The sequence below is a fragment of the Triticum dicoccoides genome, chromosome 6A (genome assembly GCF_002162155.2).
Source record: "Triticum dicoccoides isolate Atlit2015 ecotype Zavitan chromosome 6A, WEW_v2.0, whole genome shotgun sequence".
NCBI lineage: Eukaryota > Viridiplantae > Streptophyta > Magnoliopsida > Poales > Poaceae > Triticum > Triticum dicoccoides.
Window position 1 is genome coordinate 110513910 of NC_041390.1, and position 24800 is coordinate 110538709.

Genomic DNA, 24800 nt, shown 5'->3' on the forward strand with positions numbered 1-24800 from the left:
AAATAAAATTGGGTTGCCTCCCAACAAACGCTATCGTTTAACGCCCCTAGCTAGGCATAAAAGCGAGGATAGATCTAGGTATTGCCATTCTTGATTTTAGAGAGAAAAAGAGCAAACTTGTTATCTATGGAATTAATCTTTCTATTTTGATAAAGTACATGTCCATTAATGGTATAAGAAAGATTAAGAATGTTGCGGAAATTGGCATCTAGACTAACTTTTATCTCTTTAATAGATTCGTTTTGGTAAGAAAACAAGAGAGATGTGATTTCAGCTTTCTCATTAATGGAGTGCCCAAATATAGTTTTATCCTCTCATAGGTATCTATGGGGTCCCCTTCAAGAAACCCCCCCCTCGAAAATAGAATCTAAAACTTGTTTGAACGAAGCGGGTAGCCCAACATAAAAGCTTTTTAAGTAAACCTCAATTTGATATTGGTGTACATAGCTAGCCTGGATCCTTAACAGCCTATCCCAAGCATCTTTCGAAGATTCATCAAGTAAGTAACGAAAAATTTCAGAATCATCTTCATCAAAATTACTAAGGTTCTCATTGATAACTTCGGCAAGTTGTTCTATAGCATTCCGATTTATGAGTTTAGATAAGATAGCAGGATTGTCTAAAGCACTAGAACTTGGGAGAGAACCCCCAACTCTTTTTGGTTCTGACATGGCGAGGGAAAAGAGGCAAATAGAGAGGGAGGATAGAGAGAGAGGGCGAATAAAACGGCAATTCTGGGCTGGGCCTCCGGTTAATAGGTTAGTCCTAAAAATAATATAAAAATGAAAAATAAAGCCCAATATAGTCCAAAACAGTAGATAATATAGCATGGAGCAATAAAAAATTATAAATACGTTGGTGACATATCATTAATTAATTTAGATTTAATCTTTAGACATTGATTGTGATTGCTCACATAAAGACATCACTAAATAAACTTGCGCCATCATGGAAAGTTCTGATCCGTTCAGATTTATTTCGTTATGTGAGAGGGTGACGCGAAAGTAAACTGATGGGATGGAAAGAGGAGACGAAAAAAACTAGTGAAATAAAATGGTTGAAAATTGTGGGACAAAAATAAACCGTACTATTCAATCAACTCAGACACTAGGAGTAGAAAAACTTGCGCCATCATAGAAAGTTCTGACCCGTTCAAATTTTTTTCGTTATGTGAGAGGGTGACGCGAAAGTAAACCGGCGGATGGGAAGAGGAGAAGAAAAAAACCAGTGAAATAAAACGATTGAAAATGATGAGACGAAAATAAACCGTACTATTCAACCAACTCAGACATCTCTACTCCTAATGTCTCAGTTGGTAGGTCGCATTCCGGATTTAATTTTCGTCCCACCTCACCCGATCTTTTTTGGTACCTGCTCCCACCTCCCGCTCAGCCGCGATGAACCAAGAAAAATCCTCAGGGCCGAGTCCCACATCCGCCCCCACGCGCCTAACCACCCTTCGCACCCATCTGACACGAACAAACCGGCGAAAATTAACCAGCGAAAAAAACCTGGCGAAAATTAACCAGCGAAAAAAATCGCAAACCAATCCCCCGCACGTACGAGCGAGGTCTCGTGCACTCGAGCGAGAAACAGGCGCCCGAGTCTGTGCCCTCATTCGCCCGCCGCCGCTCTTCATCCCTTCACCGCCGCCGCTCCATCCCTTCGCTGCCGCCCTAGCACTGATCCGCCGCTGGTCTCCACTGATCCGGCCTCCACTGATCCAGTGCATGTCCAGTTGAGGACCCTCCGCCGAACGCTTTCAGGATCCGGCGCCGATCCCTTTCAGGACCTGTCACCGAAGACGTCCAGGATCCGGCTATCCCTTTCACCAGCCACCGCCGTCCAGGATCCCGCGCCAGAGACACTCATGGCCAGGTATCACATTTCAAACAGCCATATCATGAACTGATAAGAAATTAGGTATAATGTTACAGCCATCACATTTCATACACCCACCGCCAGTTCCATACTGCAAAGTAATACCAGTTCCATATGCATCACATCACACTGCACCTTCTATGTAGAATATGAAGATCTTGCAAGCTATCACCCAACCAAAACTGCAAAGTAAAACAGCAGCACGTAAGGTTCAAAATAAGTAAAACAGCTAATCTTTTTGCATTTTTCAACCATAACCGAAATAACAAATTGACCAAACATAATAAGTGAAGCAAATGTACAGAGAGAATATCATGATTTCGTGAAGCAATGGTTTAGCTATAGTGTCAACCAGGAAAGCAAATAGATGCACTATGCATTTTGGATCAATGAGACATTTGGAACCATGCGATGGCTGCACCTTCTATGTAGAAGCAATTAGGATAATCTGAAGATCTCGCAAGCTTCCAGCCTAGCAAAACATATCTCTGACAAAACTGCAAACCATAAGGTTCAGCACGTGCTGTTCAGAACAAGTTCACACAGAAACACAATAAACAGGACACTAATCTTTTTACATTTTTCAACCATAACCGAATTATCAAACTGAGACAACAAAATAAGTGAAGCAAATGTACAGAGAGAATAGCAGGATTTTGTGAAAAGATGGTTTAGCTATAGTGTCAGCGAGGAAAGTTTTTCGCCGAACAATAAGATGCACTATGCATTTTGGATCAATGGTTTATAATAAAGCAATTGCGCTTAGTTCAAGGTAGATCCAAAAAGATACACTAAACCAGAAAAGTAACCTGTTCCATGATAGTTAAAATGAAACCAGAAAAGTAACCTATTCCATTATAGTTAAAATTAAAATTGGAGCATGGAAATTATATGGCTTTCACAGATCTGAAGAAAAGGTTTAGTTAAAATGAAGGGAGCAAAGGATTACCAGAATTATAATGGAAGATGGATGCATGATAAACATTTAAACAACAGTTTGTAGGCCAAAATAAGTAATAATCCAGTGAGTGCGTGCATTGATGACACATACAAAACATCTAATCTAAGGTTGATTGCGTTAATTACCTATATTTTTATTGGCTGCAAAAGTTACAACTTACTAATCTAAGGTTGTAATGCATGCAGTTTACTGCCTGTGCATTGTCGAAGACACAAACCAAGAACATCGTATGAAAAAGAGAGGACCAAACAAGTGAAACATTGCACTACATATTTCAGAACTGCAGAAAACAAGATGAATTTGTTTATAATAGTCTCATCATCTTATGTCTGTGGGAGCATAGATGGAGCTATATGCCTTGACCAATTTCCTAATAACACAATTTTCCCGAGTATTATAGCATCACGGTTAACAAAAGTGATGTCTGCACTCGGCTCTAGAACAAACAGATTTCATAATAGGTGTTCTACTGAGCAAGGAAACTGATTTCAGAAACCAGAATTTCCATGTGACAATATATGTGGTCAGGCATCAAAACAGTTTGAAAGTTAGTGCATTCTTCATCCTTCATCATACATGCCGACCGGTCTATTTTCTTGTTCCTAGATTTCCTAGCTAAATGTGTATAGTTCCTTTCTGTCAGCTAAACGTCAATATGTTGGATGATGTTGTGGAGAGGGCCACCGAGAGGGGTTTGCATTTCCAAAGTCAAAGGTCGCCATCGCCTTGACCTGCCTGGACCTCCTGACCTTTCACAACGCTCAAACAGGAAACACATGTTGGAGGAGGAGACCACAGGCTAATTGTAAGCATCAACTATTTGTTAGCTATCAATCTTGTCCTTTGAGCATCTATACCATATTTCCTAAACCATTATGCATGAGCTTTGCAGGATGATTTGGATCAGTGGATCAGAGGATGACATGAACAGGTATTTCCATTCGATCATACCCAAAATGATAACGTATACCCTCACTTAACATGCATGTGCTTGTGTGGAGTGCCTGCAAAATTAATAGCTCAAGTCTCTCAACATGCAGATGTGAAGAGGCTTCTCCTAGCGTCATTGCAACTGTGATGCGCATTTCCTTGCTTTCGGCTCTGATCAAGTTTGTAGCGTCTGAGAATGTGCATATGAAAACCCACACGTAACAGTATTGTAATGCGATTTGGCTGCTATATTTTTTTCACACTGGTTTCTAAAGATGTTCAAGTTATCTCATATAATATATCGAATTATAATGGATAAGTTAAGTGTACATACTGATTTGAAGATCCTTTTGCTGTCATACACATCTTACTGCAGGACCATAGCGGACCATTGCAATGCGGCAAATCAAATCTCAATACTCGGCACTCTTCTATGTGGATCAGTAAGTTGTTTATCTACTTTCACTTTTAAATTGCTTGTTGAACACACTTGATTCACTTTGTGCCTGTTATTTTAATCTTGCTAAGTGCATACAGAAAAAATTCTACTTGCCCCTTGTCATGCACAAAATCGAATAAACATAGCAAATTACTTTATGCGAATCTGATCCTGTAGTTAAATATTATTTGGTCTAAGAAATGAGATGAAGTTTGTCCCTAGAATATATAATGGACTGAAAACAAAACCCAAAATGTGGCAATTCAAACACCCAGAATAAATTACTTGCATACCTTATTGAGATGATTTTTTTGAAGTTTATGCGTTTACCAGCTTGGTGAATGAATCACTTGAGCTCATGGTACTTGTCTCACTTCTCACTCCAACTGACTTCTTACTCCTGAAAGCAAACATAATTGAAGGTCAAATAGTATACACAGGAATAAACACATCATTCATCTACTTTATATTTCCTAGATTCAGTGTAGTACAAAGGTATAACTGAAAAAAGTAAATGTGCCGAGTCAAGAAAAAATGCAGATAAAGAGAATAGTAAAAGACAGAGCTCGCCTAAGAAGTAAGATTGCTTATGAATGTGAGTTGTGACAGAAGAGAAGCAGGTAGGTATGCAGGGGTGATTTATTACAGGTGAATAACCACATGATGAAGAATATATTTTAGTAGAGATGAAGAATGCCTACATCTGTAGTATCAGTCCTTTATTTTATCCATTTTAGTAGGGATCTCTACTCCTAATGTCTTAGTTGGTAGTTTCCGCAGTTAATTTTTGTCCCACCTATCATGGTTTTTTTCGTCCCTCATCCCACCTCACTGTTAGCCGTGTCAAACCAAAAAAAAACACGTCCTGATGCCCCCATGCAGTACAGGGCCGCACTTTCCATCGCACCCATCTACAAGCGAAGGAAAACGAACCTACGAAAATTAACCAACGAAAAAAACATACAAAAATTAACCAGCGAAAAAAAACCTAAACCAATCGCACGCACGACTCTCCTGCCCTCCAGTCGCACGCCTGACTACGCCCGACTCACTGCCCTCGTTCGCGGCCGCCCTCCATCCCTTCGCTTCCGCCCTCGCACATCAAGATCCGCTTGAGGAGACGTCGCCGATCCGTTTAGAACCCACCGCCGATCACATTCAGGATGGAGGCGGCGATCCCCTTCTGGAGCCGCACGCCGATCCCCTGATCCGCCGCTGAACCCTTTGAGGTCACGTCCATGATCCGGCGATGATCCCCTTCAGGAACCCTGAGCCGGCGCTGATCCCCAGACAGCGAGGTATTATTTGAACACAGCTTACACATATATCATAAAACCATCGCATGTTCAAATATCCACATTATGACAAAGAGACATATGTTAAGAACCTATATTTAACGCACCAGAATGGAAAGGGTGCACTCTATATATGCACTTTTGTTCATTGCAAAGATTGTTCCTTGACTACATGTTTCACGTTCCAACAATGTATGTATGTCAATCAGTACCAAGTAGAACCATCGATAGCAAAATCACACCTTCCAGTGATGCATGTAGGTAGTACAATACCTTGCCAGGTTGGGAGAAGAAAACATCGTCAAATATTTGACCTGAAAGAATGTTTTGAATCAGTGTGATGCTTATCCAGAATCCACGGCCACACACAAAAAAAGATACTTCCAAAGAAAGTTTGCACATGCAACGCACATCTTCATTTTCATATGCCTGAGTAAACCATGACAAACATGCACTAAAAGGTGGGCATATGGTTTGTATATTTTATCAGCACTATTTTTTCACTCGCTCTAAAAAGGTCAATACATATATAGTAATTTCATTTTCCCTTTTATTTCTTAAACTGCTAATAAGATCATGACTGATCAAGATTGATGCTTATTCATCTCATTTTCACTTGATCAATAAACGCAAAGCCCTGTTCATATCAGTACACTATCATGTATTTCATTATATGTAACCTCATCACGTGGTATCTCATCTAACTTGATCACATGGTTCCCAAAAAGCAAAGTTTTATTTCAGTTCAAAGTTTGAATTTTGCAGGAAAGCCAAGCTTCTGGATATAAGAGCATAATGAAAGTAGAAAACATTTACAATTTCTGAACCTTTCACCTCTGATATGTATGAAAGGAAATAAAGCTAGGCAATACCTTTCTAGCTGCGAGTTTACATTGCTGTTCACTTTTTGCTCCAGTGCAAACCTGATAACACAACAACGGTATACTTTGCATCAGTATGTAATTAGGAGGATAAGACCACTAAGACAATAACTCTCTGGTATAACTATCAAATTCACTTTCCTGTAAAATGTTAACAAAGGCCACTGAATCAAAACATTTTTGCAGGTTTCCGTTAAGGTGAATGGAATCAACTGATACCCAAGGAATTTTAATTGAAGTATAGTATCAATCCAATCTCGACAAATCTTTGCTTAACTTTTCAATGGCTGAATAGAGGGACTTTCTACTGATTAAAAAGATTTAATTCTGACATGTAGATAATAAGAAAAATATGTAGTGAACCCCAAACACTTAGTGTCCATGGGGGATCTGCATTGTGTTGGGTTTCGTAGTAATTTCAAAAAATTTCCTACGCACACACAGGATCATGTGATGCATAGCAACGAGGGGAGAGTATTGTCTACGTACCCAACGCAGACCGACTGCGGAAGCGATGACACGACGTAGAGGAAGTAGTCGTACGTCTTCTCGATCCAACCGATCAAGCACCAAAACTACGGCACCTCCGAGTTCGAGCACACGTTCAGCTCGATGACGATCCCCGGACTCCGATCCAGCAAAGTGTCGGGGAAGAGTTTCGTCAGCACGACGGCGTGGTGACGATCTTGATGAACTACAGCAGCAGGGCTTCGCCTAAACTCCGCTACAGTATTATCGAGGAATATGGTGGCAGGGGGCACCGCACACGGCTAAGGAATAGATCACGTGGATCAACTTGTGTCAACTTGTGTGTCTTTGGGGTGCCTCTACCTCAGTATATAAAGGAGCCAAGGGGGGAGGGGGCGCCGGCCAAGAGAGAGAGGCGCAGGAGGAGTCCTACTCCTACCGGGAGTAGGACTCCCCCCCCCAATCCTATTCCAACTAGGATTCCCAAGGGGGAAAGAGGGAGAGGGGTGGCCGGCCACCTCTCCTAGTCCTAATAGGACTAGGGGAAGGGGGGAGGCGCGCAGCCCCCTTGGGCTGCCCCTTTCTCCTTTCCACTAAGGCCCATGAAGGCCCATATGGCTCCCGGGGGGTTCCGGTAACCTCCCGGTAACCCGGTAAAATCCCGATTTCACCCGGAACACTTCCGTTGTCCAAACATAGGCTTCCAATATATCAATCTTTATGTCTCGACCATTTCGAGACTCCTCGTCATGTCCGTGATCACATCCGGGACTCCAAACAATCTTCGGTACATCAAAATGCATAAACTCATAATATAACTGTCATCGTAACCTTAAGCGTGCGGACCCTACGGGTTCGAGAACAATGTAGACATGACCGAGACGCGTCTCCGGTCAATAACCAATAGCGGGACCTGGATGCCCATATTGGCTCCTACATATTCTACGAAGATCTTTATCGGTCAGACCGCATAACAACATACGTTGTTCCCTTTGTCATCGGTATGTTACTTGCCCGAGATTCGATCGTCGGTATCCAATACCTAGTTCAATCTCGTTACCGGCAAGTCTCTTTACTCGTTCCGTAATACATCATCTCACAACTAACATATTAGTTGTAATGCTTGCAAGGCTTATGTGATGTGTATTACCGAGAGGGCCCAGAGATACCTCTCCGACAATCGGAGTGACAAATCCTAATCTCGAAATACGCCAACCCAACATCGACCATTGGAGACACCTGTAGTACTCCTTTATAATCACCCAGTTACGTTGTGACGTTTGGTAGTAACCAAAGTGTTCCTCCGGTAAACGGGAGTTGCATAATCTCATAGTCATAGGAACATGTATAAGTCATGAAGAAAGCAATAGCAACATACTAAACGATCGGGTGCTAAGCTAATGGAATGGGTCATGTCAATCAGATCATTCTACTAATGATGTGACCTCGTTAATCAAATAACAACTCATTGTTCATGGTTAGGAAACATAACCATCTTTGATTAACGAGCTAGTCAAGTAGAGGCATACTAGTGACACTTTGTTTGTCTATGTATTCACACATGTATTATGTTTCCGGTTAATACAATTCTAGCATGAATAATAAACATTTATCATGAAATAAGGAAATAAATAATAACTTTATTATTGTCTCTAGGGCATATTTCCTTCACCGGCCACCTCTCCTAGTCCTAATAGGACTAGGGGAAGGGGGGGCGCGCAGCCCATCTAGGGCAGCCCCTTCTCTTTTCCACTAAGGCCCACTATGGCCCAAATAGCTCCCGGGGGGTTCCGGTAACCCTCCCGGTATTCCGGTAAAATCCCGATTTCACCCGGAACACTTCCGATATCCAAATATAGGCTTCCAATATATCAATCTTTACGTCTCGACCATTTCGAGACTCCTCGTCATGTCCGTGATCACATCCGGGACTCCGAACAACCTTCGGTACATCAAAATGCATAAACTCATAATATAACTGTCATCGTAACCTTAAGCGTGCGGACCCTACGGGTTCGAGAACAATGTAGACATGACCGAGACACGTCTCTGGTCAATAACCAATAGCGGGACCTGGATGCCCATATTGGCTCCTACATATTCTACGAAGATCTTTATCGGTCAGAGCGCATAACAACATACGTTGTTCCCTTTGTCATCGGTATGTTACTTGCCCGAGATTCGATCGTCGGTATCCAATACCTAGTTCAATCTCGTTACCGGCAAGTCTCTTTACTCGTTCCGTAATACATCATCTCACAACTAACATATTAGTTGTAATGCTTGCAAGGCTTATGTGGTGTGTATTACCGAGAGGGCCCAGAGATACCTCTCCGACAATCGGAGTGACAAATCCTAATCTCGAAATACGCCAACCCAACATCGACCATTGGAGACACCTGTAGTACTCCTTTATAATCACCCAGTTACGTTGTGACGTTTGGTAGTACCCAAAGTGTTCCTCCGGTAAACGGGAGTTGCATAATCTCATAGTCATAGGAACATGTATAAGTCATGAAGAAAGCAATAGCAACATACTAAACGATCGTGTGCTAAGCTAATGGAATGGGTCATGTCAATCAGATCATTCAACTAATGATGTGACCTCGTTAATCAAATAACAACTCATTGTTCATGGTTAGGAAACATAACCATCTTTGATTAACGAGCTAGTCAAGTAGAGGCATACTAGTGACACTTTTGTTTGTCTATGTATTCACACATGTATTATGTTTCCGGTTAATACAATTCTAGCATGAATAATAAACATTTATCATGAAATAAGGAAATAAATAATAACTTTATTATTGCCTCTAGGGCATATTTCCTTCAGTCTCCCACTTGCACTAGAGTCAATAATCTAGTTCACATCGCCATGTGATTTAATAGCAATAGTTCACATCACCATGTGATTAACACCCATAGTTCACATCGATATGTGATCAACACCCAAAGGGTTTACTAGAGTCAGTAATCTAGTTCACATCGCTATGTGATTAACATCCAAAGAGTACTAAGGTGTGATCATATTTTGCTCGTGAGAGAAGCTTAGTCAACGGGTCTGTCACATTCAGAGCCGTATGTATTTTGCAAATATTCTATGCCTACAATGCTCTGCACGGAGCCACTCTAGCTAATCGCTCCCACTTTCAATATGTATCCAGATTGAGACTTAGAGTCATCTGGATCGGTGTAAAAGCTTGCACCTATGTAACTCTTTACGACGGGGCTCTTTTATCACCTCCATAATTGAGAAATATTTCCTTAGTCCTCACTAAGGATATTCTTGACCAATGTCCAGTGATCTACTCCTAGATCACTATTGTACTCCCTTGCCTAATTCAGAGCAAGGTATACAATAGGTCTGGTACATAGCATAGCATACTTTATAGAACCTATAACTGAGGCATAGGGAATGACTTTCATTCTCTTTTCTATTTTCTGCAGTGGTCAGGATTTGAATCTTACTCAATTTCACACCTTTGCAACACAGGCAAGAACTCTTTCTTTGACTGTTCCATTTTGAACTACTTCAAAATCTTGACAAGGTATGTACTTTTGAAAAACTTATCAAGCGTCTTGATCTATCTCAATAGATCTTGATGCTCAATATGTAAGTAGTTTTTACTGAGGTATTTCTTTTAAAGAACTCCTTTAAAACACTCCTTTATGCTTTGCAGAATAATTCTACATTATTTCCGATCAACAATATGTCATTCACATATACTTATTAGAAATGCTGTAGTGCTCCCACTCACTTTCTTGTAAATACAGGCCTTTCCAAAAGTCTGTATTAAACCATATACTTTGATCAACTCATCAAAGCGTATATTCCAACTCCGAGATGCTTACACCAGTCCATTGATGGATTGCTGGAGCTTGCACACTTTGTTAGCATCTTTAGGATTGACAAAAACTTTCTGGTTGCATCATATACAACTCTTCTTTAATAAATCCATTAAGGAATGCAGTTTTGACATCCATTTGCCAGATTTCATAAAATGTGGCAATTGCTAACATGATTCGGATAGACTTAAGCATCACTACAGTTGAGAAAATCTCATTGTAGTCAACACCTTGAACTTGTCAAAAAACCTTTTGCGACAAGTCGAGCTTTGTAGATAGTAACACTACTATCAACGTCCGTCTTCCTCTTAAAGATCCATTTATTTCTTATGGTTTGCCGATCATCGGGCAAGTCCACCAAAGTCCACACTTTGTTCTCATACATGGATCATATCTCAGATTTTATGGCCTCAAGCCATTTCGTGGAATCTGGGCTCATCATCGCTTCCTCATAGTTCGTAGGTTTATCATGGTCTAGTAACATGACTTTCAGAACAGGATTACCGTACCACTCTGGTGCGGACCGTACTCTGGAAGACCTACGAGGTTCTGTAGTAACTTGATCTGAAGTTTCATGATCATCATCATTAGCTTCCTCACTAATTGGTGTAGGAATCACTGGAACTGGTTTCAGTGATGAACTATTTTCCAATTCGGGAGAAGGTACAAATTACCTTATCAAGCTCTACTTTCCTCCCACTCACTTCTTTCGAGAGAAATTCCTTCTCTAGAAAGGATCCGAATTTAGCAACGAAAATCTTGCCCTCAGATCTGTGATAGAAGGTGTACCCAACAGTTTCCTTTGGGTATTCTATGAAGACGCACTTCTTCGATTTGGGTTCGAGCTTATCAGGATGAAACTTTTTCACATAAGCATCGCAACTCCAAATTTTTAGAAACGACAGCTTAGGTTTATTGCTAAACCATAGTTCATATAATGTCGTCTCAACGGTTTTAGATGGTGCCCTTTTAACATGAATGCAGCTGTCTCTAATGCATAACCCCAAAATGACAATGGTAAATCAGTAAGAAACATCATAGATCGCACCATATCCAATAAAGTACGATTACGATGTTCGGACACACCATAATGTTGTGGTGTTCCAGGTGGCGTGAACTGTGAAACTATTTCACATTGTTTTAATTGAAGACCAAACTCATAACTCAAATATTCATCTCCATGATCAGATCGCAGAAACTTTATCTTCTTGTTACGATGATTTTCCACTTTACTCTGAAATTCTTTGAACCTTTCAACTATTTCAGACTTATGTTTCATCAAGTAGATATACCCATATCTGCTCAAATCATCTGTGAAGGTCAGAAAATAACGATACTTGCCACGAGCCTTCATACTCATTGGTCTGCATACATCAGTATGTATTATTTCCAATAAGTCGGTAGCTCATTCCATTGTTCCGAAGAACGGAGTTTGAGTCATCTTGCCCAAGAGGCATGGTTCGCAAGCATCAAGTGATTCATAATCAAGTGATTCTAAAATCCCATCAGCATGGAGTTTCTTCGTGCGCTTTACACCAATATGACCTAAACGGCAGTGCCACAAATAAGTTGCACTATCATTATTAACTTTGCATCTTTTGGCCTCAATATTATGAATATGTGTATTACTACGATCGAGATCCAACAAACCATTTTCGTTGGTGTGTATGACCATAGAAGGTTTTATTCATGTAAACAAAACAACAATTATTCTCTAACTTACATGAATAACCGTATTGCAATAAACATGATCAAATCATATTCATGCTCAACGCAAACACCAAATAACACTTATTTAGGTTTAACACTAATCCCGAAAGTATAGGGAGTGTGCGATGATGATCATATCAATCTTGGAACTATTTCCAACACACATCGTCATTTCACCCTTTAACTAGTCTCTGTTTATTCTACAACTCCCGTTTCAAGTTACTAATCTTAGAAACTGAACTAGTATCAAATACTGAGGGGTTGCTATAAACACTAGTAAAGTACACATCAATAACATGTATATCAAATATACTTATGTTCACTTTGCCATCCTTCTTATCCGCCAATCACTTGGGGTAGTACCTCTTCCAGTGACCAGTCTCTTTGTAGTAGAAGCACTTAGTCTCAGGCTTAGGACCAGACTTGGGTTTCTTCACTTGAGCAGCAACTTGCTTGCCGTTCTTCTTGAAGTTCCCTTTCTTTCCCTTTGCCCTTTTCTTGAAACTAGTGGTATTGTCAATCATCAACACTTGATGCTCTTTCTTGATTTCTACCTTCGTTGATTTCAACATCACGAAGAGCTTGGGAATCGTTTACGTCATCCCTTGCATACTATAGTTCATCACGAAGTTCTAGTAACTTAGTGATGGTGACTAGAGAATTCTGTCAATCACTATCTTATCTGGAAGATTAACTCCCACTTGATTCAAGCGATTGAAGTACCCAGACAATCTGAACACATGCTCACTAGTTGAGCGATTCTCCTCCATCTTTTAGCTATAGAACTTGTTGGAGACTTCATATCTCTCAACTCGGGTATTTGCTTGAAATATTAACTTCAACTCCTGAAACATCTTATATGGTCCATGACGTTCAAAAACGTCTTTGAAGTCCCGATTCTAAGACGTTAAGCATGGTGCACTAAACTATCAAGTAGTCATCATATTGAGCTTAGCTAAACGTTCATAACGTCCGCATCTGCTCCTGCAATAGGTCTGTCACCTAGCGGTGCATTAAGGACATAATTCTTCTGTGCAGCAATGAGGATAAACCTCAGATCACGGATCCAATCCGCATCATTGCTACTAACATTTTCAACACAATTTTCTCTAGGAACATATCAAAATAAACATATGAAAGCAACAATGCAAGCTATTGATCTACAACATAATTTGCAAAAAACTATCAGGACTAAGTTCATGATAAATTTAAGTTCAATTAATCATATTACTTAAGAACTCCCACTTAGATAGACATCCCTCTAATCCTCTAAGTGATTACGTGATCCAAATCAACTAAACCATGACCGATCATCACGTGAGATGAAGTAGTTTTCAATGGTGAACATCGTTATGTTGATCATATCTACTATATGATTCACGCTCGACCTTTCGGTCTCCGTGTTCCGAGGCCATATCTGCATATGCTAGGCTCGTCAAGTTTAACCTGAGTATTCTGCGTGTGCAAAACTGGCTTGCACCCGTTGTAGATGGACGTAGAGCTTATCACACCCGATCATCACGTGGTGTCTGGGCACGACGAACTTTGGCAACGGTGCATACTCAGGGAGAACACTTCTTGATAATTAAGTGAGAGATCATCTTATAATGCTACCGTCAATTAAAGCAAGATAAGATGCATAAAGAGATAAACATCACATGCAATCAATATAAGTGATATGATATGGTCATCATCATCTTGTGCTTGTGATCTCCATCTCCAGAAGCACCGTCATGATCACCATCGTCACCGGCGCGACACCTTGATCTCCATCGTAGCATCGTTGTCGTCTCGCCAATCTTATGCTTCCACGACTATCACTACCGTTTAGTAATAAAGTAAAGCATTACATCGCGATTGCATTGCATACAATAAAGCGACAACCATATGGCTCCTGCCAGTTGCCGATAACTCGGTTACAAAACATGATCATCTCATACAATAAAATTCAGCATCATGTCTTGACCATATCACATCACAACATGCCCTGCAAAAACAAGTTAGACGTCCTCTACTTTGTTGTTGCATGTTTTACGTGGCTGCCACGGGCTTAAGTAAGAACCAATCTCACCTACGCATCAAAACCACAACGATAGTTTGTCAAATAGACACCGTTTTAACCTTCTCAAGGACCGGGCGTAGCCATACTTGGTTCAACTAAAGTTGAAGAGACAGTCGCCCGCAAGCCATCTCTGTGCAAAGCACGTTGAGGGAACCGGTCTCGCGTAAGCGTACGCGTAAGGTTGGTCCGGGTCGTCTCGTCCAACAATACCGCCGAACCAAAGTATGACATGCTGGTAGGCAGTATGACTTGTATCGTCCACAACTCACTTGTGTTCTACTCGTGCATATAACATCAACATAAATAACCTAGGCTCTGATACCACTGTTGGGTTTCGTAGTAATTTCAAAAAATTTCCTACGCACACACAGGATCATGTGATGCATAGCAACGAGGGGAGAGTATTGTCTACGTACCCAACGCAGACCGACTGCGGAAGCGATGACACGACGTAGAGGAAGTAGTCGTACGTCTTCTCGATCCAACCGATCAAGCACCGAAACTACGGCACCTCCGAGTTCGAGCACACGTTCAGCTCGATGACGATCCCCGGACTCCGATCCAGCAAAGTGTCGGGGAAGAGTTTCGTCAGCACGACGGCGTGGTGACGATCTTGATGAACTACAGCAGCAGGGCTTCGCCTAAACTCCGCTACAGTATTATCGAGGAATATGGTGGCAGGGGGCACCGCACACGGCTAAGAAATAGATCACGTGGATCAACTTGTGTCAACTTGTGTGTCTTTGGGGTGCCTCTACCTCAGTATATAAAGGAGCCAAGGGGGGAGGGGGCGCCGACCAAGAGAGAGAGGCGCAGGAGGAGTCCTACTCCTACCGGGAGTAGGACTCCCCCCCAATCCTATTCCAACTAGGATTCCCAAGGGGGAAAGAGGGAGAGGGGTAGCCGGCTACCTCTCCTAGTCCTAATAGGACTAGGGAAAGGGGGGAGGCGCGCAGCCCCCTTGGGCTGCCCCTTTCTCCTTTCCACTAAGGCCCATGAAGGCCCATATGGCTCCCGGGGGGTTCCGGTAACCTCCCGGTAACCCGGTAAAATCCCGATTTCACCCGGAACACTTTCGATGTCCAAACATAGGCTTCCAATATATCAATCTTTATGTCTCGACCATTTCGAGACTCCTCGTCATGTCCGTGATCACATCCGGGACTCCGAACAATCTTCGGTACATCAAAATGTATAAACTCATAATATAACTGTCATCGTAACCTTAAGCGTGCGGACCCTACGGGTTCGAGAACAATGTAGACATGACCGAGACGCGTCTCCGGTCAATAACCAATAGCGGGACCTGGATGCCCATATTGGCTCCTACATATTCTACGAAGATCTTTATCGGTCAGACCGCATAACAACATACGTTGTTCCCTTTGTCATCGGTATGTTACTTGCCCGAGATTCGATCACCGGTATCCAATACCTAGTTCAATCTCGTTACCGGCAAGTCTCTTTACTCGTTCCGTAATACATCATCTCACAACTAACATACTAGTTATAATGCTTGCAAGGCTTATGTGATGTGTATTACCGAGAGGGCCCAGAGATACCTCTCCGACAATCGGAGTGACAAATCATAATCTCGAAATACGCCAACCCAACATCGACCATTGGAGACACCTGTAGTACTCCTTTATAATCACCCAGTTACGTTGTGACGTTTGGTAGTACCCAAAGTGTTCCTCCGGTAAACGAGAGTTGCATAATCTCATAGTCATAGGAACATGTATAAGTCATGAAGAAAGCAATAGCAACATACTAAACGATCGTGTGCTAAGCTAATGGAATGGGTCATGTCAATCAGATCATTCAACTAATGATGTGACCTCGTTAATCAAATAACAACTCATTGTTCATGGTTAGGAAACATAACCATCTTTGATTAACGAGCTAGTCAAGTAGAGGCATACTAGTGACACTTTTGTTTGTCTATGTATTCACACATGTATTATGTTTCCGGTTAATACAATTCTAGCATGAATAATAAACATTTATCATGAAATAAGGAAATAAATAATAACTTTATTATTGCCTCTAGGGCATATTTCCTTCACATTGAATTTCAACACTCAGCTGACTACAACATGAATATCTACTCATATGCGCGTACAGTATCAGCTCCAACATCATTAGATAATCAAACTACAAAAGAACATATTCTGCATCAGATGTACATGAACTTGGCCTTACCATTTTTCCTGAAGCAGATATCAATGTGGTAGTTTTTGGTTCTCTTATCCGCATGATAACTGTAGCAAACCGTTGTTCAAAATAGAATGTCAGCAAAGCAAAGCATAATATATGCTTCTGAACAGATTTGCATGCATCAGAACAACAAAAGACAGAGCAGATGTCCAGATTTCACATATGTGCATTTCACATTGACAAGCCCATCTATTTTATGCCTAAAAAGAAGGCCAGGTGATCAATTTAAAAACGGCATTATCAGTTATGCCTACATTGTTCCATTTTCCTCACCTCAGACTGACAGTGAATAGGCACATGATGATCTTGCTTTAGTTACTGCATGCATGTGGTTGTCGTTTACACCTGAACTTGATTGCCTAAAACCCAATAGGAAGTTCTGATTTATTATCTTCTACTCCCTCCGTCACAAAATAAGTGTCTCAACTTTGTACTAACTTTAGTACAAAGTTGTACTAAGCTTGAGACACTTATTTTGGGACAGCGGGAGTATTATTTTAGTCGTTGTTTAGGTGAACTCGGCTTGCATTCTTGTTTACATTAATCTTGAGTTAAAGCCTTCTATTACAGGAGCATTGTATTTTGCTGGAGATTAATGCCCATATAGTCAAATGCCATGCCAGCTTTCAGGGTGTGATTTAAATTGAATCTAAAACAACCTTATCAGGGTTCCTATAGTACTCTGTTTGTTTTCAGAGGAAGTGATCTCAGAGGAGTGAAAAATGCATGTAGCAATGTTTCAGAACAAGGATATGCATTGTCCAATGCTTAACTGGTTTCATTCACTAATATAGAAAAACTGCTGCATATGTTTTCTCCCGACATATCTGGACAGAATCAATACTTACCCAAACATCTGATACCCAACCCCTTCATCGAACTAAAAACAATCCCCCACCCCCAAATGCCTTCGTTAAAAAGGAAATAGACAACATGATATCCGCACCCCGCAATCACAGAAACAAAAAATCGCTACACCAGAGAGGCTTACGCATTCGCGTGTCTCCCTCCTCTCTCGCTCGCTCAACTCGATCCCCACACCACCGCCTCCGCCGCCCACGTCTCTTGTCTCTCTCAAGACCCAGCACCGCTCCCCTCTCTCCGGCAATCGCCAACGCGCCCTCTTCGCCCGCGAGCATTCCTACCCATGCGACCACGACAGCAGCCACGCTGCCCCACCACGCAACACTTGCATTGGACAGGGCCGGCCTTGGGATCAATCCAAGTAAATTATGTAGCCTCGTACTTGGAGGAAACGGGTGAATATTCTGCAGGTGCTGTCGCAAGGGACAGTAGAGGGCATGTTGTTATTTCTATCTGTCAGAATACGTCACCTAGCCGTAGTGTTGAGGAGGCCGAAGCAAAAGCAACCCTTATTTGGTTGCACGCACTCTCGAGGATCTACAGGATCCCCGTGATTTTGGAACTTGACTGCCAAATTCGGATTAAGGAACTGATGACAGGGAAGCAGTCCCTCTCCCCCTGCTATGGACTGCTAAGAGACATCAAGCAAGCACCGACAAACTTCTCGGATCATAGTATCAGCAGTGTGGGGAGATTGTGCAATGCCCTTGCTGATGGGATTGGAGCATTGGCCAGGAATTCGGAAGACCAGGAGAGGATTGCTGACGTACCGGACTGCCTCACCCGTTTATGATCTCTGAATTTGTGGTTTCAGCAGAGTAGCTTTACTACTCTGAATCTCAAAAAGAAAAAGGTTGTGCCTCTCCGTGGGATAATCATGGCAATTTCAAGGGGTAAAATTCAGGGGGAATTACCTGTAGGGGATGGAGCCAACGGCGGCCGCGTTGGACCCCGATCATCGAACGCGGAGACGGCACCCCCGCCGGCCTCAAAGTTGTCGTCGCTGTCTGCTTCCTCGTCCTCAAAGAGCCTCCATGGCGCCGGACCCCGGCCACCCCTGCGTCAAGCCACCGGCAACCGAAGCTAACAAGACCTCGCGCCCCTGTCCCATGAGATGAGCCCCTCATTTGGTCTTGCGCCTCCGCCGTCCCGCGAGTCACATGCCACCTCGCCGGAGATGAGCACCGCCGCGGATCCGGCCAGAACGGGACCGAATTGAGCACCCACACCCGGATCAACGCGTCCCTGTGTCTGTCGCCGTCGGATGCGCCTCACCCAGCTCGTGGGAGCTCCAAACCCCGCGCTACACCTCTCCTGCATCCCCAGCCTGCACTTATCCCCGTGCTCGAGGCCGCCGCCATTGGGCCGCTCCTCTTACTTGAGCGTCCGTCGCTATGGACCTATCGTCCTCCTCCAGCCGAGGTCGTCGCGGGACCAGCCGTGACCTTCATCGTGCGGCAACCGCCGATGCATGCGACGGATGCGGTGGTCGGCGGGCAGAGTCGCGCGGTTGCGGCAGGAGCTTGTGGTCACGTGCAGCGGATGCGGCGGGGGAGGGGAGACCGGGAGAGGGGCGAGAGAGGTTGAGTGAGTGGAGAGGAGAGGAGAGAGTACTGGGGAGATAAGGTTGCGTTCCGTTCGGTGCCGAACGAAATAAACTTTTTTTTGGAATTCCTAATTTTTTAGGCTTAGATTGGATGCTGGTTGGGCCGTGCTGGATAGCTAATTTGGGCTTTGGATCGGCAACGTTTGCTCTACGAAAATAGATAGATAAATAAAGTATATATACCTCAAATAAATAAATAATGTATATATATTAAACATGGTTCATAAAAATAAATATTTTATATACTTTTTAGATATATTGAGAGTATCACAAAAAATATTGAGAGAAGAAACCGAATATACTTGGTTTATGTTGGTTTGCTTGCATGTTTTTATCTTTTGTTGGACAATTTTCCATAGCCTATATAAATAATTTAAAATGATTTAGGAAATTTTAGATGAGTACTTATTTATATATGAACATTATTGTTGGTTGCTTTCCACGAGAGAAATGCAACATCTTTTTTAATAATATGAAAAAGCTGTTCTTTTTTACAAAATAAAACAGTTGTGTTAGTTTCACTTTTATTATTATTATACATTATATATGTTTATATGATGCAGTATAAAATAGCGTTTATATTTCATGAGAGATAGAAAGTGACGGATTCTGACATACGCACTGATGTAACGATGACAAACCGGACTGAAACACCACGAGAGGAGGTGCATGTAGCTAATCATTCTTTGTATGTATGTTAAACATGATAATACAAAGTGTGTATTTTTTATATATATTTTTCTCAAATATAGGAGACATATATATGGATTTTGGAGATGCACAAAAAGAATCCATCGACAAGGGTTCCGAAGCGACGTCGTTGAAAGGGGCCGAAAATTCATGAGTTTTTTTACAACATAATGATGCGGAAACGGTGATATCTCATAACAAACCCAAAAAATGCCAATTTAAATGTTATCGCACAAGGTATTTTTCAATATTATTATCGATCTTTCCTTTGTCATATTACCTTTTGTATTCCACTACTTTGGCTCATTTTTGTATCATGTCGACAATCTATGTTTATACCCCTAAAGATATTACAGTCATTGTATCAATCATATCTGCCCCCAAGAAAACCAAGTTCGTGGGCATCGCAAGTGAAGTGGACTTCAATTATTAATTAATTAGTAGATCGGAAGCGCGCCTTGGCGCGTGTTGCCTGGCTCAGCACAGTGACCCCAGCGTCTAAACCCTCAACATAACAAAGCATTTAACCAAAAGAAATTAGAATAACCGCTTAAAATAAATGTGTTCAATATATATAACAAACACTGCAAAGATCTATCAAGAGCAAGGTATAGTTTCTGCCCAAGATAACTGATTTTAGTATAAGGCATACAGATTAAATATGTACCAAAAGCGAACTATAGTTGTTGCCCAGGATAACCGCAATTTCACTACAGATCATAAGGGCAAAATTTGTACCAAAAGCTAGGCACAATGTTTGCCGAGGAAAACTGATTTGCATCAAATAGTACAAAACATAAAGACATAGATTCTATAAATATAGCCAGGCAATTCATACCAGCAAGTGTAAGAATAAGTGTTATAGGAGATGTTGTATCTGCTCATAAACACAATGAGATAACAGACAATTGGAAACGATGCTCTAGAAACATCAATATCTACGGTACTTTATAACTAATCATTATTGATAACTCTACTTCCTCTTTCCAAGTTCTGAGGTGAAGCTAATGCAATTAGTAGTGGACAATACTTGACAGGCTTCATCATCCTAATGATGATATGGAAGCTCTATAGATAATATTAGAATTAGCTCATGAACTTAGCCACTATGCAAGCTATACAAAATTCAGATAGATGGCATGTTGAGATTGAAAACAAACCAATAACACTGTGCATGTAGAGAATAAGTAGAAAAGATTGCACTTAACAACTGAGAGATCCAAATAAGTATGCAGCTAAACGAAGAAACTACCTGCAAGAAAAGATGATGTAGGTTAGGGCAACATATGATCCACTTGATACTTGAGCAGGAAAAGGATGGATACCTATGTATAACTGGAGTAACTTATCTCATACGATGCAACGGTAGTATTAAGAGAGGACTGTGTAATTTGCCTTCAGATTAACAACGTATGGGGGTTATTTGGTTAACTAATTACAACCGTATGTCACTGAAATTACACTTTCTAAATCACAATGAAGTATAATAAATTAATAATCCACACCCATATAGATAAATATGCAATTTTACATTCCCAAGATTTAGCTACCTTTGGATCCTCAGATAGGAAGTACAATGAAGTATAGCTGAGGTCTTCACAACCAAACTAAGAAGTACAATGACATAATAGAAATACAAAGCACAATAGGGACCATTGATTTCTGCTATGTGATGATTAACGGATCATCACATGAACTGTTAGCATGATTAGTTGTCTTGTTTGTGGGGTGAGAGTAAAAAATCAGAACCATGATTATCTAAGAAATTCATATGTTTCTTCAAACCATAAAGAAATTCATATGTTTCTTCAAACCATAATTAAATTCATATGATTTTTCAAGAATCAAACACTATTCTTCAAGATTGTTCACCTAAGATCTAGGAGAAGTGTACTCTAAACCGAGGCAAATTCGGGTGCCTAATTCGAAATTGTACTTCAAACCATACGAAATACCATTAAAGCTTTCAGGATAGAGATCTTTGTAAATCACCTTTTACATAGCACTGGTCTAGCTCTCTAAGCAAGTACTACTCTATGGTTCTGTTGGTGCATATACATCTAAGGAACATGAATTAAAGCAGTTTATTTCTATAGCATGGATCCTTTCATTTGAAGTAGAGACGCACATGAATTTTAGCTATTGCATGTGAGGATAGGCTTGGGCTTGGGGACGCAAGGTAAGGAAATACCTCAGGCTGTAGTGGATACGCCGGGTCGCCGGCATCGATTTCGTGGCCTGGCCACAGACTATCCCCACCATGATCCGGGTGACCACTGTGAGCACCATAGGTACCTAGATGACAAGAGAGGTGGAGGGCCGGCCTGACCAACATGCAACAATAAGAAAACAATTTACTACCTTTAGAATAAATTTAGAAAGAACCAAGAAGAATGAAAACCAGCAACAGTTGGCATTGCAAGGAAAGAAAATTCTGGTGATCATTTAAGAAACATGACACTCACATTTTAGTCAAATTCAACTTGGAAGAAGCTGAGAGCAATCGTTCCTAAAAGTGAAATGTCATACTCGCTAAGATTTGAATTGCCCAATAGGATCTATATTTCAATGGAACCAACGACCCTAATAACATTTCTTAAAACAACAATTATAAATGAAAAGATATCATTTCTCTGAAATGACAATTTAGAACCAAGATCTCAAAGATGTACAGTTTGGCTACACATTAGACCTGACGCTCAGAACTATGCAAGGAAAGTACACACTAAAAAAACCAAGCATCATAGAGCTTGGAGAGAAACATATATTTCTATGCAATGGGCGAGTAGATAAGCAGAAACATGCAGTGTAGGACAACAAGCCTATGAAACAAATAAGTTGGCTCAACAATGACCTTGGCGACAAGAGGCTGCGCTGGCCAGCATTCCTAGGAAAATGTTTCTGATAAGTAATAAGGAGCATGTACATGTGCCTTTTGCCTCAGTATCTCTCCCTATCCTTACATAACTCTCATGATCATAAACAGATTGATATTGGACTTATTCAGCATGCTGACCAAACCTTAATAAACACTACATTAACACATCTCATGTTGTAGCAGAGGCATTAGCAAACACACAAGTACGACACCAACTGCGACCAACGCATCATGTAAACAGTAACCTGCAGGACCACCACAACAGGAGAGAAAATCAGAAACTACCTTGAATCCATGGTCGACGACAACACTGCTCCTCCACTTCAGTGTGCTACAACCACTGCTGACCAAACCCCGCAACTTGGTCAATCTTGCATGATTGGCCATGGACAAGGAGGTCATGGATGCTGCAACTGGCTCTTGTCTGATGCCCCACCTTCTCCAACTCCACCCTCACAAGAATTGAATGCTAGAAGAAATCGATCAGTTCAAACTTGAGTCCCTCCAAAAATGGTTGCATGCTAAGATTATAGGATATCAAACCTTGAAAAAGCATGCCAACCACAAGCTTCACAACAATATATAGACCTATAAAGGAGCTCATGAGCCTGGAAATAGAAGAGGCTTTCATCATTATAGAACACATTGAGTAAGACAAGAAATCTATATATCTTCGATGTAGTTATTTTATCAAACCAAGTAACAAAGTAGCATTCCTGCTAAGTGCATGAAAACTAAGAGCCTGCTAAAAGTCATCCGTGTTTAGATTAGAAAATAGTTGCATCGAGATATCTTTTGGTGGGGTCACACAAGAAAAATATCAATACAAGACACAAAAACGGGTTAGAAAAACTCAGGTTACCTTCAATTGACCCAAGGAAACTACCATCAGAACAGTTCAACCGAACCACCATGATGAAGAACACTTCTGTTATTGTTTTAATGATATAGTAATTGATTGCTTTCTACTGACCTCCTATAAAGGCAATTAGCCACTTCTCTGATGGAAGTCAAAATAGTGCCTATGTTTTTCTTCAAATGTGGCCTAATATCACATGATAAATGCTTTAAGCGTGCTCAAACAATTAGATAAGGCAAAGCGCTACTGGAAATAACTAAAAACAAGAGGAAAATGAAATGCTAAGGAAAGGAAAAGTTCATTACCACACCCATCTGAAGGTTTGCAGCCTGAGTTCCAAGATACACAGACTGCATCAACCAACCCATCTTCAAGACAACAAACAGGACATATAGGGTTTACAATCTGTTCAAGAAAAAAACCTGCGATGAGCACCAGAGGAAGTGGAGAAGAGGCGGTAGCGATGACGCTAGGGACACAGAGAACGGGTTGTACGTCTTCTCCCATCTGTGATGCAGTCCATGGAGGAGCAGATACGCGAGCCGCAACCTCCGCTCCTCCCGATGATGCAGGCACACGAATTCGACCGGGGAGCAGCGGCCCGAGCGAGGCTGAGCCTCTCCTGGGTGTGGTAATGGCGGGAGGGGCGGCGAGACAGGAAGGACGGGGAGCACGGCGAGCGGCGGCGGCGTAGCAAGGAGCACGGCAAGCGGCGGCCTCTCCTGGCGATGGAGGAGAAGGAGGGAGGGGCGGCGAGACAGGAAGGGCGAGGAGCACGGCGAGCGGCGGCGGCGTGCCAAGGAGCACCGCGAGCAGCGGGTGAGAGAACTGGAACGGGGTGATGCGGTGGCTAGATTTGGGATAGGAGAGGCGTGTCGGGCTTTTTATACCTGTTGATGAAATTCCAATAATGCCCTTGGTGGGGCACCGGAATAACATGCGTTGGTAGCCCAGTTTTAACACTGTTTCGATCTACAATGCTCAGTTTTGATCCGACGAATGGGATCAACCGGGGGCTTGATCCGACGGTCCAAAATGTATCAAGAACCAGATCCAACGGCCGGGAAGCGCTAAAGTCTGAGGAGGCTGGGTTCCTCCCACTATGTATCTTACGCGATGTCTGTGTTATATTGTATGACGTGTGAAATTTAACATGCATTGTTTTTATATAACTCTTGCAAAATATTTCAAGAGCCCGTGGCAACGCACGGGC

The 24800-nt window shown here is 41.8% G+C and overlaps 1 long non-coding RNA gene across 3 annotated transcripts; it reads right to left on the minus strand.

Moving 5' to 3' along the window:
• Positions 1 to 799: 799 nt before the first annotated feature.
• On the minus strand, positions 800 to 19176 carry LOC119315376. Of its 3 annotated transcripts, XR_005152756.1 has the most exons (7): positions 18469 to 19176; positions 16676 to 16734; positions 6379 to 6429; positions 5780 to 5820; positions 4505 to 4611; positions 1564 to 2063; positions 800 to 1469 (listed from the first exon to the last, which is right to left on the minus strand). It is a non-coding gene; the product is annotated as an uncharacterized LOC119315376 (long non-coding RNA). The 3 variants fall into 3 exon arrangements; XR_005152757.1 differs by lacking the exons at positions 800 to 1469; positions 1564 to 2063 and adding an exon at positions 2079 to 2369; XR_005152755.1 differs by lacking the exons at positions 800 to 1469; positions 1564 to 2063 and adding an exon at positions 2080 to 2378.
• Positions 19177 to 24800: the final 5624 nt, after the last annotated feature.